The following is a 16,349-nucleotide window of genomic DNA, read 5'->3' as shown; positions in this document are numbered from 1 at the left end:
CAGAAGGATAATTAATTGAAATATTAAGTAGATATATTCAAATAAAGTATTTTTATTGATAAGCCTACAATCTAGTTAAGTATACGTGAAGAATAAGTGTAATTGTAAAAATAATCACAGGATATGATGAAGCTTACTGTCCAGCATAGAGGCCAAAAATGTCAGAAACTTCCTTTTCTAGCTTTGTGTGGTTTCATTATATAGGCATGTTAACCACACCTAGCCTATGATGCTAGAGGAAATGACTCTTAAGAAACTATTGAAGACATTATGTTCTATAATAAATAAATTAAAAAATATAATAGGGTGAAATGCTCCTTTTCTTTGCCCAGATATTGCAGCATCTATATATAATGCCAGGCAGGAACTGGGACAGCCATCATATAGCCTAAGAGAACACTCAGTCCTAAGGGACCAAGGCAAAATATTGAGGATAGTTGGATAATAAAATGGAAACAGTCAGGTTATTGATTAGAATTATTGAGCACCTGAATCAAGCAAGGTGTACCTGCCCCAGTGTTCTTTTATGTGATAAAATGCTGATATGGTTTAGGCTGTGACCCCACACAAATCTCATCTTGAACTGTAGCTCCCATAATCCCCATGTGTCATGGGAGAGACCCAGTGGGAGGTGCTTGAATTGTGGAGGCAGTTTCACCCATTCTATTCTCACAATAGTGAGTAAGTTCTCATGAGATCTGATGGTTTTGTAAGGAGCTTCTCCCTTTGCTCTGCTCTGGTCATAGGGGTAAGAATATAACCATGTGAAGAAGGACATGTTTGCTTCTCCTTCTGCTATGTTTGTAAGTTTCCTAAGGCATCCCCAGTCCTGCAGAATGGTGAGTCAATAAAAACTCTTTCCTTTATAAATTTCCCAGTCTTGGGTTTGTCTTAATTAGCAGTGTGAGAATGGACAAGTATAGTAAATTGGTACTTGCAGAGTGGGGTGCTGCTATAAAGATGCCTGAAAATGTGGAAACAACATTGGAACTGGATGACAGGCAGAGGTTGGAATAGTTTAGAAGGCACAGAAGAAGACAAGAAAATGTGGGAAAGTTTGGAACTTCCTAAAGACTTGTTGAATGGCTTTGATCAAAATGCTGATAGTGATATGGGCAATGAATTCCAGGCTAAGGTTGTCTCTGAAGGAGATGAGGAACTTGTTGGGAACTGGAGCAAAGGTTACTCTTGTTATACTTTAGCAAAGAGACTGGCAGCATTTTTGCCGCTGCCCTAGGGATTTGTGGACCTTTCAACTTGAGAGAAATGATTTAGGGTATCTGGCAGAAGAACATTCTAAGCAGCAAAGCATTCAAGAGGAAGCACAGCATTCAAGTTTGGAAAATGTGCAGCCTAATGATGCAATAGAAAAGAAAAACCCATTTCCTGGGGAGAAATTCAAGCCTGCTGCAGAAATTTGCATAAATAATGAAGAGCTGAATGTTAATCACCAAGACAATGGGGAAAGCATCTCCAGGGTATGTCAGAAACTTTCAGTGGCAGCCCCTCCAATCACAGACCATGGATACCTAGGAGGAAAAAAAATGATTTCCTGGGCCATGCTGCTTTTAGCAGTCTTCAGACTTGGTACCCTGTGTCCCAGCTATGGCTAAAAGGGGCCAAGTTACAGCTTGGTCCATGCCTTCAGAGGGTAGAAGCCATATGCCTTGGCAGCTTCCACAAGGTGTTGAGCCTCCGGGTGCACAGAAGTCAAGAACTGAGGTTTGGGGACTTCCGCCTAGATTTCAGAGAACGTATGTAAACACCTGGATGTTCAGGAATAAGGTTGCTGCAGTGGCAGAGCCCTCGTGGAAATCTGTTCTAGGGCCATGTGGAAGGGAAATGTTGGGTCAGAGCCACCACACAGAATCCCCATTGGGACACTGTCTAGTGCAGCTGTGAAAAGAGGGACACCATCCTCCAGATCCCAGAATGGTAGCTCTCACCATGTGCCTGGAAAAGCCACAGGCACTCAATGCCCACCCATGAAAGCAGCCAGAACGGGAGCTGTACCCTGCAAAGCCACAAGGGCGGAGCTGCCCAAGGCCCTAGGAGCCCACCTCTTGCATCAGTGTGACCTGGATTTGAGACATGGAGTCAAAAGAGATTACTTCAGACCTTTAAGATTTAATTATTGCTTCATAGGATTTCAGACTTGCATCGGGCTTGTAGCCCCTTTGTTTTGACCAATTTCTCACATTTGGAAAGGGCATATTTACCCAATGCCTGTACTTCCATTGAAACTAGGAGGTAGCTAGCTTGCTTTTGATTTTATGCGCTCATAGGCAGAAGGGACTTGCCTTTTCTCAGAGGAAACCTTGGGCTTGGACATTTTGGTTAATGCTAGAATGAGTTGAGAATTTGGGAGACTGTTGGAAAGATAGGGTTGGATTTTGAAATGTAGGGACATGAGATTTGGGAGGGGCCAAAGTGGAATAATATGGTTTGACTGTGACCTCACCCAAATCTTATTTTGAATTGTTCCCATAATCCCCATCTGTCATCAGAGGGACTCAGTGGGAGGTAAATGAATTATTGGGGTGGTTTCCCCCATGCTATTCTCTTGGTAGCAAGTCAGTCCTTATGAGATCTGATAGTTTTATAAGGGTCTACCCCTCTTTGCTCAGCTCTCATTCTTTTCCTCCCTGATGTCATGTCAAGAAGGACGTGTTTGCTTTTCCTTCCACCATGATTGTAGGTTTCCTGAGGTCTTCCCAGCCATGTCAAACTGTGAGTCAATTACACCTCTTGTCTTTATGAATTACCCAGTCTTTCATATGTTTTTATTAGTAGCGTGAGAATGGACTTATACAAATGCATTATAGCCCTTTTTAAGTCAGCTTTAATTGGTTATTTGATTATAACAGCAAAAAAGCCTCTGAACTGGTTTATTTTCCATGTCTTCAGATTTGTTGTCATCTGTGGCCGGTTTTATCTTAAAATTTGTTTTTAAGAGAAAACTTAAATATAAATTAAAATGGAAAATACGATTTTCTCTTGTCTTAAATACAATACATTTTTAGATATTATATAATACACTGAAATGCTTTTCTGCTACTTACATACTAAATGACCCTCTTACTATAGCCTGTGGAAATCATATGCTTTCATATTATAGTTATTAACATAAAGTTTAATTTCTAGTAATAGGCCTGAGGTAGACGGAGCAAAAAATTAAGTTTCTGATTTTATTTCAGATTCTATAGCTCATTGAATATTGCATAAAATGCATTTTATTTACTGTGTTAGATGGAAATGATTCTTGTTCTTAGTGGAGGAGGTACATGAAGTTCTGGCCTCAATTTTTATTACTAATTATCACCTTATTTATAATAATGCAATTCAAGAAGTCTTTCTTATGAGTTTGAGCTCAAATTAATCCCTTTCTAAATATTTTTAAATATTCTACTGCTTTAATTGGTATGGTTGACAACCCATTAGTCTGATTTATCTGAATTTTAATTACAAACTTTGTATTAATTTCACAAGTGGCTCAGTGTCATAGTTCATTTCTGTTGCTAAAACTGTACTCTCGAGATTTGGTAATTCATAACGAATAGAAATTTATTTGGTTTATAGTTCTGTAAGATAGATAGTCCAAGACTGCAGGGCAGCATCTGTGTCATAATACACAGAACATATGGATGAAAGAGAGATAAAATGGGGCCAAACTCACTCTTCATAAGGAATTATCTCCCATGACAATAAACCCACTTCCAAGATATCAAACTCACTCCCAGATTAACAGCGTTAATTCATTCATGAAAGTAGAGTCCTCATGACCCAATCAACTCTTAAAGTTCATACCTCCACATAATGCTGAATTGGGGATCAAGTTTCCAATACATGAACATTGATGAACACATTCAAATTATAGCATTCCTCCCTTGGCCCCCCAGATTGATGACATGATCACATGCAAAATATATTTATTTCATCCCAATTGACCCAAAAATCCTCATTTGTTTTACAGTTAAGTAAAAAGTCCAAAGTCCAGAATTTCATCTAAATTAAATTAGGTGGTAATTGAGTGAGACTCAAGGCACAATTCATCCTGAAGAAAATTCACCTCCAGCTCTGAGCCTGTGAATTTTTTTTAAAACAATTTATACATTTCTGAAATACAATGGTTGGACAGGTATACAATAGATAATATCATTTCAAGTGGTAGTGATAGTCAAGAAAAAAGAAATAACTGACCACAGGTCAGTTCAAACCCAACAGTGCCTAGAGTATTAAATCTTAAGCTTCCAGAATAATCATTTATTTCATGTGCTGCATCCTGAACACTCTGAGTGGACTGAACTCTTAATGACTCAGATAGCTCCACTCTTATGAAAGAACCTACATTGAAATATTGGGGGTGGGTTCCCCTGATATCAACCATGTCACAGTTCTCACCGGTTGGAGTGTCATGCCTGCAGTTCTCCAAGGCTGAAGTTGTAAACTGGTGTCCCTATAGTTCTGGAATCTCTGAGGTGGCTTCACTGCCACAGTTCCACTAGGTATTGTCCTAGCGGGAGCTCTCTGTGATGACTCCACCCTTATGACAAGTCTCTTCCTGGATCCCTATGCTGTCCAATACATCATTTGTCATCTAGGTGGAAAGTTCCATGGCCCCACGGCTCATTCACTCTGAACATCTGTAGAATTAGCACCATGTAGATGCTGCTGATGTTTGTAGCCTGTACCTTTTCAGAACAGCAACAGAGCCTGCTTGAGCCAAGGCTGGGGCAGCTGAAGAGTGATGTGTTGGAATGTGGGAAGTAGACACTTGAGTTGGCATTGAAAAGCAAAGGCTGAAGTCATAAAGCCATCTTTCTGGAAACCTTGACTTCTAGGTTCTAGATGGAAGGGACAGCCTTAAAGATCTCTGAAATATCTTCAGAGTATTTCTCCCATTGTCTTGATAACTAGGACCTAGCTCCCTTCTGTCAATATTAATTTCTTTAGAAAACTATGTCTTGGCCACATACTTGGTTTGTTATTCTAAAGACACCTGGTAACTTATTACATGGCCAGGCTGTGAGTTTTCCAAGTCTTTCATTCGGCTTCTCTTTCAGGTATAAATTCTGTGTTTAAATCATTTTTCTACTCTTGCATCTTACTATATTCAATTAAAATTAGCCATGCATCTCCTTCAATATTTTCCTTAGACATTTCTCCTGCCAGATATCCTAATTCATTGCTCTTAAATTTTGCCTTACATAAAATCCTAAGTAAAAAACAAAGTTCAGACAGTTCCTTGCCGTTTTATAAGAAGGATGACCTTTACTTCATTTTCCAATAAGATATTCCTCATTTCAGCCTGAGACCTCATTAGAATGGCTTTCACTGTCCATATTTCTACCAACATTCTGGTCATAACCACTTAAGTAATCTCTAAGAAGGTCCACACTTTCCTTACAGCTATTTTCTTCTTCTAACCCTCACCAGAATCACCCCTAATACTCCATTCATAGCAATACAGGCTTTTTCCAGAATTCACTTCAAAAGTACTCCAGCCTTTATTTACCATTTACCCAGCTCCAAAGCCACTTTCACATTTTCAAGTATCATAGCAACATCCCACTCTCTGGTACCAGTTTCCCATCTGAGTCATTTTGTTTTCTACTGATAACATAGTACTCATGACTAAGTAATTTGTAATGAACAGAAATTTATTTGGTTCCTAGTTCTGGAGAATTCCAAGTCTGAGATTAAGAGGTCACATCTGCTGAAGGCCTTCTTGTAGCCTCATAACATGGCAGAAGGCATCACGTGGGTGGGAGAGAGACAGGGGCTGACTCATCATTTATAAGAACCTACTCTTGAGATAACAAATGGATTCCCACAATAATGGCATTAACTCATTCATGGGGGCAGAGCTTTTGTGGCCAAATCACTTCTTAAATATTCTACCTCTTAATACTGCTACAATGGGAATTAAGTTTCTAACACACGAATGTTGGGGGACTCATGAAAACTACAACACTATGAATAGGCTTCCAGGTATCTGGATTTTCATTTGTAAATTTAATCAATAAAAGTACTTACAGGAAACCAAGTGTTATCCTAGATACTTGGCCTACCAAATGAACAAGAAATTGTTCTTTCTCTCAAATAATTTATCATGTTATATACAGACAATATAGACAATCTAGGACTAGATATGTGTTGAACTAAAATACACTATAATAAGTCAAATTGATGAAGCATATGAACCAAAAATTATTTACACCTCTTAAAGCAATTGAAGGGTTAAAAGTCATAATATGTGATCTGGTTCTTAAGGGTTAAATAAAATTCCATTGGGCATATCAATTACAGCTGAGGGACAAATGCATGTAGATGTGTATACAACTGATGGGACTTAGCATTTTAGGAAAAAAACTAATATGATAAAGTATAAGGTACTTGGAAAAATATTAAAAAGATAAATTCTGGACAAACTATGAAGGATCTTGCATGGCTTCATAAAGGATCTCGATCTTTATTCTGAAAGTAATGGAGACTACATGGGTAAGTTCAGGATTGAAGAGAGGGTAATAGTAATAACAATATCTCTATATCTGGAAAACCACTTACATCTGGAAATGTTATCCATTGAGATGTTCCCGGAAGGAGATAAAGACAGAGTTTAACTGTAGCAGAATTGTTGTATTGGATAAGGCAAGAAATAGTGAGACTTAGAACGAAGGTTAAAAGGCTTATTACAGACAAGAAGGGGGCTAAACTAGGCAAAGCTAAGAAAGTTATGTCTTGTTTATTTCTCAATCATGTTATATTCAGTCTGGCCCAAGTCAGTAAGACTTCTGATCTATGAAGTCTTTCAGGGACCTGGGTGTCTTATATATTGTTGTTCCATTATTCTTTACAGTGTAGTAATCATTGTTTGCATATTCGAAGCTGATTACATAAACAAAAGAAAAGCAGAATTTAACGATTTGGAAAATTATCAGCCTGGCCATATTGTAAAGAATGAGAAAATGTTTTCAGAAAAGAACATCAGGATATGGCCAAGTGTTTGGTGAGATTAGTATGGATAAAAGGTAGCCAGATGTTATTTATCAAAAAATTAAAGAATGACACTGGAGGTATTTCGAAGCTCTCTGGGGCTGCCCCACCCATCACCATGCAGAATGCCAAGAGTTTGCGGGCAACAAAATTTCAAGGCGCTGCTCCTGTATTTTGGTACAAGACTTTTTGGCTGCCTCAATTATGGCTCAGGTGAACCCATGTGTTACTCAGTCCACCCCTCTGGAAGGCACAGGTGCTAAACCATGGCAACATCATGTATAGACATCTCTAGGGGTGCACAAATTGTGGGGAAATGACTAACTTCATGTAGATTTCAAAGGATGTATTGGACAGTCAGGGGGTCCAGGCAGAGACTTACCCAATGGGGCACAGTCACCACTGAGACCACCCATTATGGCAATGCCTAGTGGAACTGTGGGAGCAGAACCATCACAGCGACTCTAGACCAGAGTGTCCACCAGTGTGCACCTCCAGCTTGAAGAGTTACAGGTATACATCCCATGCCTGAGAGCTGCTGTGTGGGCTACACCCAACAAAGCAATGAGAGCGAGTCTGCCAGAGCCATGGGTGACCAATCCTCACCCCATTGTTTCCAGAAGGTGGTACATTGAGTCAACGACGATTGTTCTCAAGCCTTAAGACTTATGGTTGTTTGCCTTGTTGGGTTTTGGAGTTATTTGAGATCTGTTTTTTTTTCTTCCTCTTCTTCTTTCCTATTTCTCCCTTTTGAAATGGAAATGTCTGTATTATACCTATTCTGCCATTGTGTTTCAGAAACAACTTGTTTGATTTCACAGGCTCACAGCCAGAGAAAAAGCTGTGTCAAGATGAATCACACCTTGAGTTTTTCGTCTCTGAATTAGATGATATTTAGATGAGTCTTTGGACTTTAAACTTAAAAGTTGATGCTGGAATGTGTTAAGAATTTGGAAGCTATTGGGATGGAATAAATGTATTTTGCATGTGAGAACAATCTGAATTTGGGGAACCCAGGGGCAGAATGCTGTGCTATTAAGCATTCTGCTTATGATGATATTAAGAAATGGGGCTTCTGGGGGGTGATTAGGTCATGGGAGAATCTGCTCACTTGAATAGGATTAGTGTTACTTATAAAAGAGGCTTGAGGGAGGGCCACTTGTCAATCACCATGTGAAAACATATAGAGACGCCATGTATGAGAAACAGGCCCTCACTAAGAACCAAATCTGTTGATAACTTGATTTTGGAGTTTTAACCTCCAGAACTGTGAAAAATAAGTTTCTATTGTGTATAAACTACTCATCTAAGGTATTTTGGTAAAGTAGACCTAATCGACTTAGACAGCTTCTATATTTCAAACCAGCTAATTTCTGTTTTTGTAGATAGTCCCCAAACTATTTCTACCTTTATACCCCTACAATGTCTTAAAATTTTTATGACTCATTTTGGAATTTGTATAAAATGATAAATTTATTGACTTCTGGTTTGGTAGCTTTTTGTTAGCATTTTATCTGGGAAAGAGGTCATTTGCTGTCTTGTCTTTTTTTTTTTTTTTTTTTTTACTGTGTACGCTAATGTTTATATTACCTTATAAAGACTATTATTATCTTATAACTGTATACATATAGACTTTTCAGGCTCCAGCACGTTCTAGTTCCTCCACCTGTGTCAGTGTCCTCATTCAGCTTGTAAAAGGGTAGTTCAGATTCTCAAGCAGGCACATATGCTTGAAATGAAAACAAAACTTTTTTTTTTTTTTGGAGACAGAGTCTGCTCTACCACCCAGGTTGGAGTGTAGTGGTGTGATCTCGGCTCACTGCAGCTTCCACCTCCTGGGTTCAAGTGGTTTTCCTGCCTCACCCTCCTGAGTAGCTGGAATTACAGGGATGCACCACCATGCCCGGCTAATTTTTTGTATTTTTAGTAGAGAGGGGTTTCACCATGTTGGCCAGCCTGGTCTTGAACTCCTGACCTTGTAATCCACCCACCTCAGCCTCCCAAAGTGCTGGAATAACAGACATGAGCCACTATGCCCAGCCAAAAATAACCCAATTTTTAATTACAGTTTACTGTTTCAAATCTTCCTGGATTTCTTTTTAAATAGTCTTTGTTTCTTTTCTTTTGAGGCTGATTATTAAGAAAGAGTTTTATTGGAATTATTGAATTAATGAGAGAGTTGGAATATATTTTTATAATAAATGTGTATAAAAGCTGGAATAGATAAGAAATGGGTGTAAAGTCTAGATTAGCAAAATGCTGATTACTGATAAATACATGCACAAGAAAAGAAATTCCTCTTAAGGCCAACATTCTTGCACTGATAAAGACAAAAAAAGTTTAGAAGCCTAATAAACTATAAATAACACATTATAAAGTTGCATTTTCCACACAACAAATACTTAAAAATAATTTCACACACAAATACACACGCTAAATCAAAAGGCAGATGATTTGATAAAATTAGTATGCCAGTGATTGCATTATCCATTTAAGTAACATAAATTGTTGTTTATCATTTCTCTAGAACCAGTTGGACTACAATCTCTTTCAGATTAGCAATCTTTTGGGGTTAAATTGTACAACTTTAAAAAAGACCATATTTAGGGTGCTTTCCCACATGAATGCTATGGGAATGTAAGACACAAGCTATGGTGGAAAAGAAAGCTTTAAAGGTACACATTTTACCTCCACTTCTTGCCTTTTAGGATGGTTATGATAAAAAAAAAAAAAAGGAAAATAACAAGCGTTGGTGTATTATTGGCAGAATGTAAAATGGTACAGCTGCTGGGGGAAGGTTTGTTGCTCCTCAAAATGTTAGAGAATTACCATATGATTGAGCAATTCTCTGCTGATACTCCAAATAAAAATATATATACATGCACATATAATTGAAAGCAGGGAGTAAAACATACTTTGTATACTGTTGTTCATATAAACTTTATTCGTAATAGACAAAGATGAAAATAACAAAGTGTCCACCCACAGATGACTGGATAGACAAAATGTGGTATATACATACAGTGATACGCTATTCAGCCTTAAGATAGAATGACATTCCGATACAGGATACAACATGGATGAACCTTGAGCTCATCAGACAAAGTGAAATAAACTAGTTGCAAAGCAACTAATATGTATAATTCTACTTATATGAGTTACCTGAAATTGACAAATTCATAGAGACATAAAATATAATAACGGTTACCAGGGGCTAGAGGAAAGGGAATATGGAGTTATTATTTAATGGATAGAGTTTCTATTTGGGTTGATGAAAAGTTCTAAAGATGGATATTGGCGATGGTTGTACAACATCATGAATGTAAATAATGGAGCTGAATTGTACACTTAAAGCTGTTTAAAATGGTAAATTGTACATATATTATTACAATAAAATGATAAAAGTGCATATTTCTTTCCTTTTTTTTTTTTTTTTTTTTTTTTTGAGAAGGAGTCTCGCTCTGTTGCCCAGGCTGGAGTGCAGTGGTTTGATCTCTGCTCACTGCAAGCTCTGCCTCCCAGGTTCACGCCATTCTCCTACCTCAGCCTCACTAGTAGTTGGAACTACAGGCGCCCGCCACCATGCCCAGCTAATTTTTTTGTATTTTTAGCAGAGACGGGGTTTCACCATGTTAGCCAGGATGGTCTTGATCTCCTGACCTTGTGATCCGCCCGCCTCGGCCTCCCAAAGTGCTGGCATTACAGGCATGAGCCACCGTGCCCGGCCGCATATTTCTTTTTAAAAAGGAATATTTATATAACATACAAATACATTAAGAATGTAGTGATTATCTGTCATTATACAGCAGTTAAAAAATCTGAAGAGTACCTACAATATAAAATGTTACTTAGGGGCTGGGCATGGTGGCTCACGTCTGTAATCCCAGCACTTTGAGAGGCTGAGGTGGGTGGATCACAAGATCAGGAATTCCAGACCATCCTGGCCAATAAGGTGAAATGCCATCTCTACTAAAAATACGAAATAAATTAGCTGGGCATGGCATAGTGAGAAGTGCCTCTAGTTCCAGCTACTTGGGAGGCTGAGGCAGGAGAATTGCTTGAACCTGGGAGGCAGAGGTTGTGGTGAGCCAAGATCGCGCCACTGCACTCAAGTCAGAGCGACAGGGTAAGAATCCCTCTCAAAAAAAAAAAAAAAAGAAAAAAAGAATTTACTTAAAATTCTATTTAGTTATCAGGGAACCCACCTCCAATATTTCAATGTAGGTTTTTTCTATTTTCCGAAGTGTCAGCTGGCTGAGAAATAAAGAGAAAGAGTACAAAGGGAGGAATTTTACAGCTGGGCCACTGGGGGTGACATCACATATCGTTAGGACTGTGATGCCCACCTGAGCCTCAAACCAGCAAGTTTTTTATTAAGGGTTTCAAAAGCTCAGGGGGTGTAATAACAGGGAGTAGGTACAAAGATCACATGCTTCAAAGGGCAAAAAGCAGAACAAAGATCACATGCTTCTGAGGGAACAGGACAAAGGGCAAAAACAGAACTATTAATAAGGGTCCAACAAAGATCACAAGGCAAAGGACAAAGGCAGAACCACTGATAAGGGTCTATGTTCAGCGGTGCATGTATTACCTTGATAAACATCTTAAACAACAGAAAACAGAGTTTGAGAGCAGAGAACCAGTCTGACTACAAATTTACCAGTGTGGAGTTTTTTCCCCCACCATAGTAAGCCTGAGGGTACTGCAGGAGACCAGGGTGTATCTCAGTCCTTATCTCAACTGCATAAGACAGACACTCTCAGAGCGGCTGTTTATAGACCTCTCCCCAGGAATGCATTCCTTTCCCAGGGCATTAATATTAATATTTCTTGCTAGGAAAAGAATTTAGTGATATCTCTCCTACCTGCACGTTCATTTATAGGCTCTCTGCAAGAAGAAAAATATGGCTCTTTTTGCCCAATCCCACAGGCAGTCAGACCTTATAGTTGTCTTCCCTTGTTCCCTAAAAATCACTGTTATTCTGTTCTTTTTCAAGGTGAACTGATTTTGTATTGTTCAAAAACATATGTTTTGCAATCAATTTGTACAGTTAACACAATCATCACAGTGGTCCTGAGGTGGCATATATCCTCAGCTTATGAAGATAACAGGATTAAGAGATTAAAGGCAGGCATAAAAAACTATAAAAGTATTGTTTGGGAACTGATAAATGTCCATGAAATCTCCACAATTTATGTTCCTCTGCTGTGGCTCCAGCTGGTCCCTCCATTTGGGGTCCCTGACTTCCTGTAACATTTAGTGACAAAAATCCATTGTAAACCTTTTATTTATACATACTTGCATAAAAATTGGGATTCTAAATGCATACTCATTTCCCTATAACCATTCAAAAATATATTTAAAAATTTGCCTATATTTCATGAAATCTTTATTAATTTATTTGAAAAGAAAACATTAAGATATTTTAATATCTTATTATACTTATTTTATAGTTTATTTCCTGGCTTGTAGTATTTCTTTCTTCATATTAATTATCTTAGTTTAATGAAATGTCAAGAGATTTTTCACACCAAGAAATAAGTTTCCACAGAGTCCTGTTGATACATTGTTATAATTTGCCTCACCCTGTCTATTCTGGGTCACATCATCAACTGGTCATTGACAGCAGAAGAATACATCATAATCATTATTCTATTGCCTGAATGGATCAGTTTATTACTTTCCCAGATAAACCATTTTCTGCTTTTTGAGCGTTGTCCACATAAAGGGTTATAACCACGGAGAGGGGCAAAGAACATGACAGAGTACCATAACTAAAGGGCTTCTGAGGGGGAGCCCTGGGGTATTCCGTTACCAGCATCAATTAGAATAACAAGTGATGCACAAAACTAGATCAGAAAAATAAATTGGCCAATAATGTAATAAGACCGAGAAACTTACCAACTAGAGTACGCAACTAGGTCTGTAGCAAGGACAGAGCTGTTGGAAATGGTCATCAATTGTCAGTATGAATTAAATAACAATGGTAGTGATGTGAGGCTGGATGAAGCAATGGCTTAAGTCTCTTCAAGACCAGGCAGTGATAGATCCTTGAATGACCTATTAACTATGGTGGTGGCAAAGCCAAATTTGTAACTACAGAAAGCAATATGGTTATACATAGCAAGAGTTATACATTTAGACCTAGGAAGTCTATCTTAAGGGATTTATTCTGGGGAAGTAATTTGAGACAAGGAAACCAAATTTTCTTTTTTAAATTATGTTAATGTCAGCACCATTAATTACAGAGAAACAAAATGAGAAATAGAAAAATATTTTGGTGGATTTTAGAACCTCAAAAAAATTGGGATATTATTTAGGACTAAATTCATAACAGCAAAAGTTCAAAAGTATTATTGTGGAAACCATATAGACATGTACAAAATGTTTAGCATAATATTAAGTGAATACAAGCACATTACATGTTATTTTTGAGGCATTTTCTGCCACTTAACATGGGATGCTGTTACAAGGAACTAAAAGCTTTAAAGCTATGTTATAATATTGGTATATTTTTACAAATGTCTTTCATGTCACCTTATGAATATATGTGTGTGCATATAAGTATATATTATATATATACATACATGTAAATAGTTTAACATATAACATAATATATAAAACATAAAATAGTCTTAATAATTTTATACATATGATAATCAAAACTATTATAAAGTTCACACTCACAATTACAATGGGTAACTTTTTCTAATTATAACAATGTATGATTTAGAATTAGGATTCCTTGTTACCATATCTACAAGAAACCTTCAACCTGATTACAATTGCAACAAAAAAAAGATTCCTTAATAATCCATGGATAGTTTTCAGTAGTCATTGCTGACATAAAACAAATGGAGCAGAGCAAATAATGTTACAGCCTTGGACAAAACAACATAGGTTCACCTGCTCGACCCAGGAGCCTAGAGTCCCTTGTTCCAGCCAGGCTCATCTGATATGTTCTAGACGATTTTCTTACCTAGTATGTAAGAGAGCATCTGAGGAACAAAGCCATCTATGGTTTTCAGTGATCTGTCTTCCAAGTAGGTTCTGAAATAAAAGAAAGTTTGCACCTAAATTGCTAGAATCACCAGAAAATGTCATTTTTAATTGGATAGGAATTATGCAGTCAGGTGTGACAAGAAGGAAGGGGTTATCATGAGCTAATAATTTGACAGAAATGCAGCCTCATGCTTCTAATCCCTCCAGAGCGTTATCTCATGATTACCAAACACCCTACTTAGATATGCCTTATTAGTTTCTCTTTTGGATATCTTTATTCTTAGAAAACCATGCTGTAGTGTGCTAGAATGTGATGATGTTAGCACTTTAAAATATGAGCAGCTGCTTCAGCTGAACTAGTCGTTCACAAAAATTAATCTGCCCTTTACATTAATCTGTGGACCAATCAGAATGTTTTCTTAATCCTAGGAGTTTAATAATATAGTCTAAATCAGTCTGGTCCAGGTGCCTTGCTCTGTTTAAAGGAAAAGTAACAAGAAAATTTAATCTGAAGATTATTAAGTATTTTTGACTGGTACTGGCTGGTATCACCTAGCAACTACAGAACACACTGAATAAATCTAACAAATAGCAACTCATCCTTCCTGTTACTGCAGATCAAATAATTAGGAGAAAGTAAGTATGCAGACTAATAGCAGTAAAGAAGATAATGATAAAACACAAGAATTTTAGGAAGCCAAAATCTTTGCAATAACAGCTTGTGGCAACTGCTGTTATTAGGATGATAGTTGGCTGAATAACGTTTATAACAACAGAAGTTCGCAAGATGGCTTGCAGGTTATAGTCTATGATACAGATGCGCAGTTTCGAAAAATGAGGAAATACTGTCTAGGCCAGAAGTAAATGAACTCGGTTAAGTAATCTACTGTCCAGGCACTGTGATTGGTCAGGTTTGCAGAGAGGGACAAAGCAAACAGCTTAAAATTTTATCATGTAATTGGGTAAGTTATGGACACATCATTTACATATCTCATCTTCATAACATTTTGCCAGATAGCAGTTTGCGCAAGTTCAAATTTCTAAGACTAATGAGAATGTTCCCTTTTGTAAGGTGAATGAGGAAAACGAGTGAGGTCTGGAAGGAAATCAATTACACTGGATACTCAGAACCAATTCTCCAGCATTATTCTGAATTGCACACGTTTAAAAGGAAGTATATCTTTGAAAATAAAAATTGAGTCTCCTCTGCTTCCAGCCATGAAAGATTAACTGGTAACAAACTTGCCCTCCCAACTGTAAACTTTTTAAAACCGAGGAAAAAACTGTTAAGAAATAATGTCGAGGTGTTGAACAGTAGGTAGTAAAGAACTGTGATCTTTGGGAGAAGGACAATACAAAAAGTGAACCGCATGATCAAACCCACAAGATGCCCAAGTTTCTATTTTGGAGCACATTTCTGACAAAGAACAGGGAAGCGAACCCTAAGCAAAACATTGGTCTCAACAAGTTGAGAGAGCAGAGATCAGAATTCTGAGCCATGGAAGTGGCCAGAATTTGTAGGAGGGGATAACTGAAAAGAGGGTGGTGCAGGGAGAATAGATCACAGAAGTTTGTGTGGACGTTCAGCAAGGGTTCTTGGACAAGGGGAATACGCGCAGAGTAAAGTGTTAAGGGCTTAACAGAGATCACCTGTTGCAGACAATGTGCAAAACTGGGAGACACTGATGTGGTTATGATACAACCAGAAAGGAGAAATCTAACAACCCCAGGTATTCAGCTGAGACCTTCAAAGAGCCATAACCTAGAGATAAAGGAAATAACCAAGAGTAAGGACACACTCTAGTACTCAGTTCAAACTCTAAGTGGATATGAACTGACAGAATAAAACCAAGCCTGGTTACATCAGAAGATACCACCTCTAATTTAACTGCCTGCCAGAACAAAGTTGAATACCTCTTAAAAGAAGGGTCATAACTAATCCATGACGAACACCATACAATAGAAAACTAGTAGATAAGGTCAAAATATTACCTATCACCAAAAGAGAAAAAATTTAATGAAAGTGACATTACGGTATCTGAGATTTTATAATTACCAGTGTCATGCTGGGTCCCTATTGACTTCAATAGGGATAGCACCAGGTTTAAGAGGCCGAATAACACATCCAGAGCCAGCAAATGAAACATAGGGTTTATTCAAGGGAACTTACTTCCAAGCCAGTCTGGTAGCGGTAGGCTGGACAGGAGAATTGCCACTGCTTGCAAAAAGCATGCAGTTTACATAGTGCCCTCACTTAGCATACTACCTACTAGCAACCTCCACGTGGCAGTCCTCATTTCTTAAGTGATTGTTGTCAATCACATCTGCCATATAGGATATGCTTAGGTTAT

The sequence above is a fragment of the Chlorocebus sabaeus genome, chromosome 27 (genome assembly GCF_047675955.1).
Source record: "Chlorocebus sabaeus isolate Y175 chromosome 27, mChlSab1.0.hap1, whole genome shotgun sequence".
Lineage (NCBI taxonomy): Eukaryota > Metazoa > Chordata > Mammalia > Primates > Cercopithecidae > Chlorocebus > Chlorocebus sabaeus.
This window is presented reverse-complemented; position numbering follows the sequence as displayed.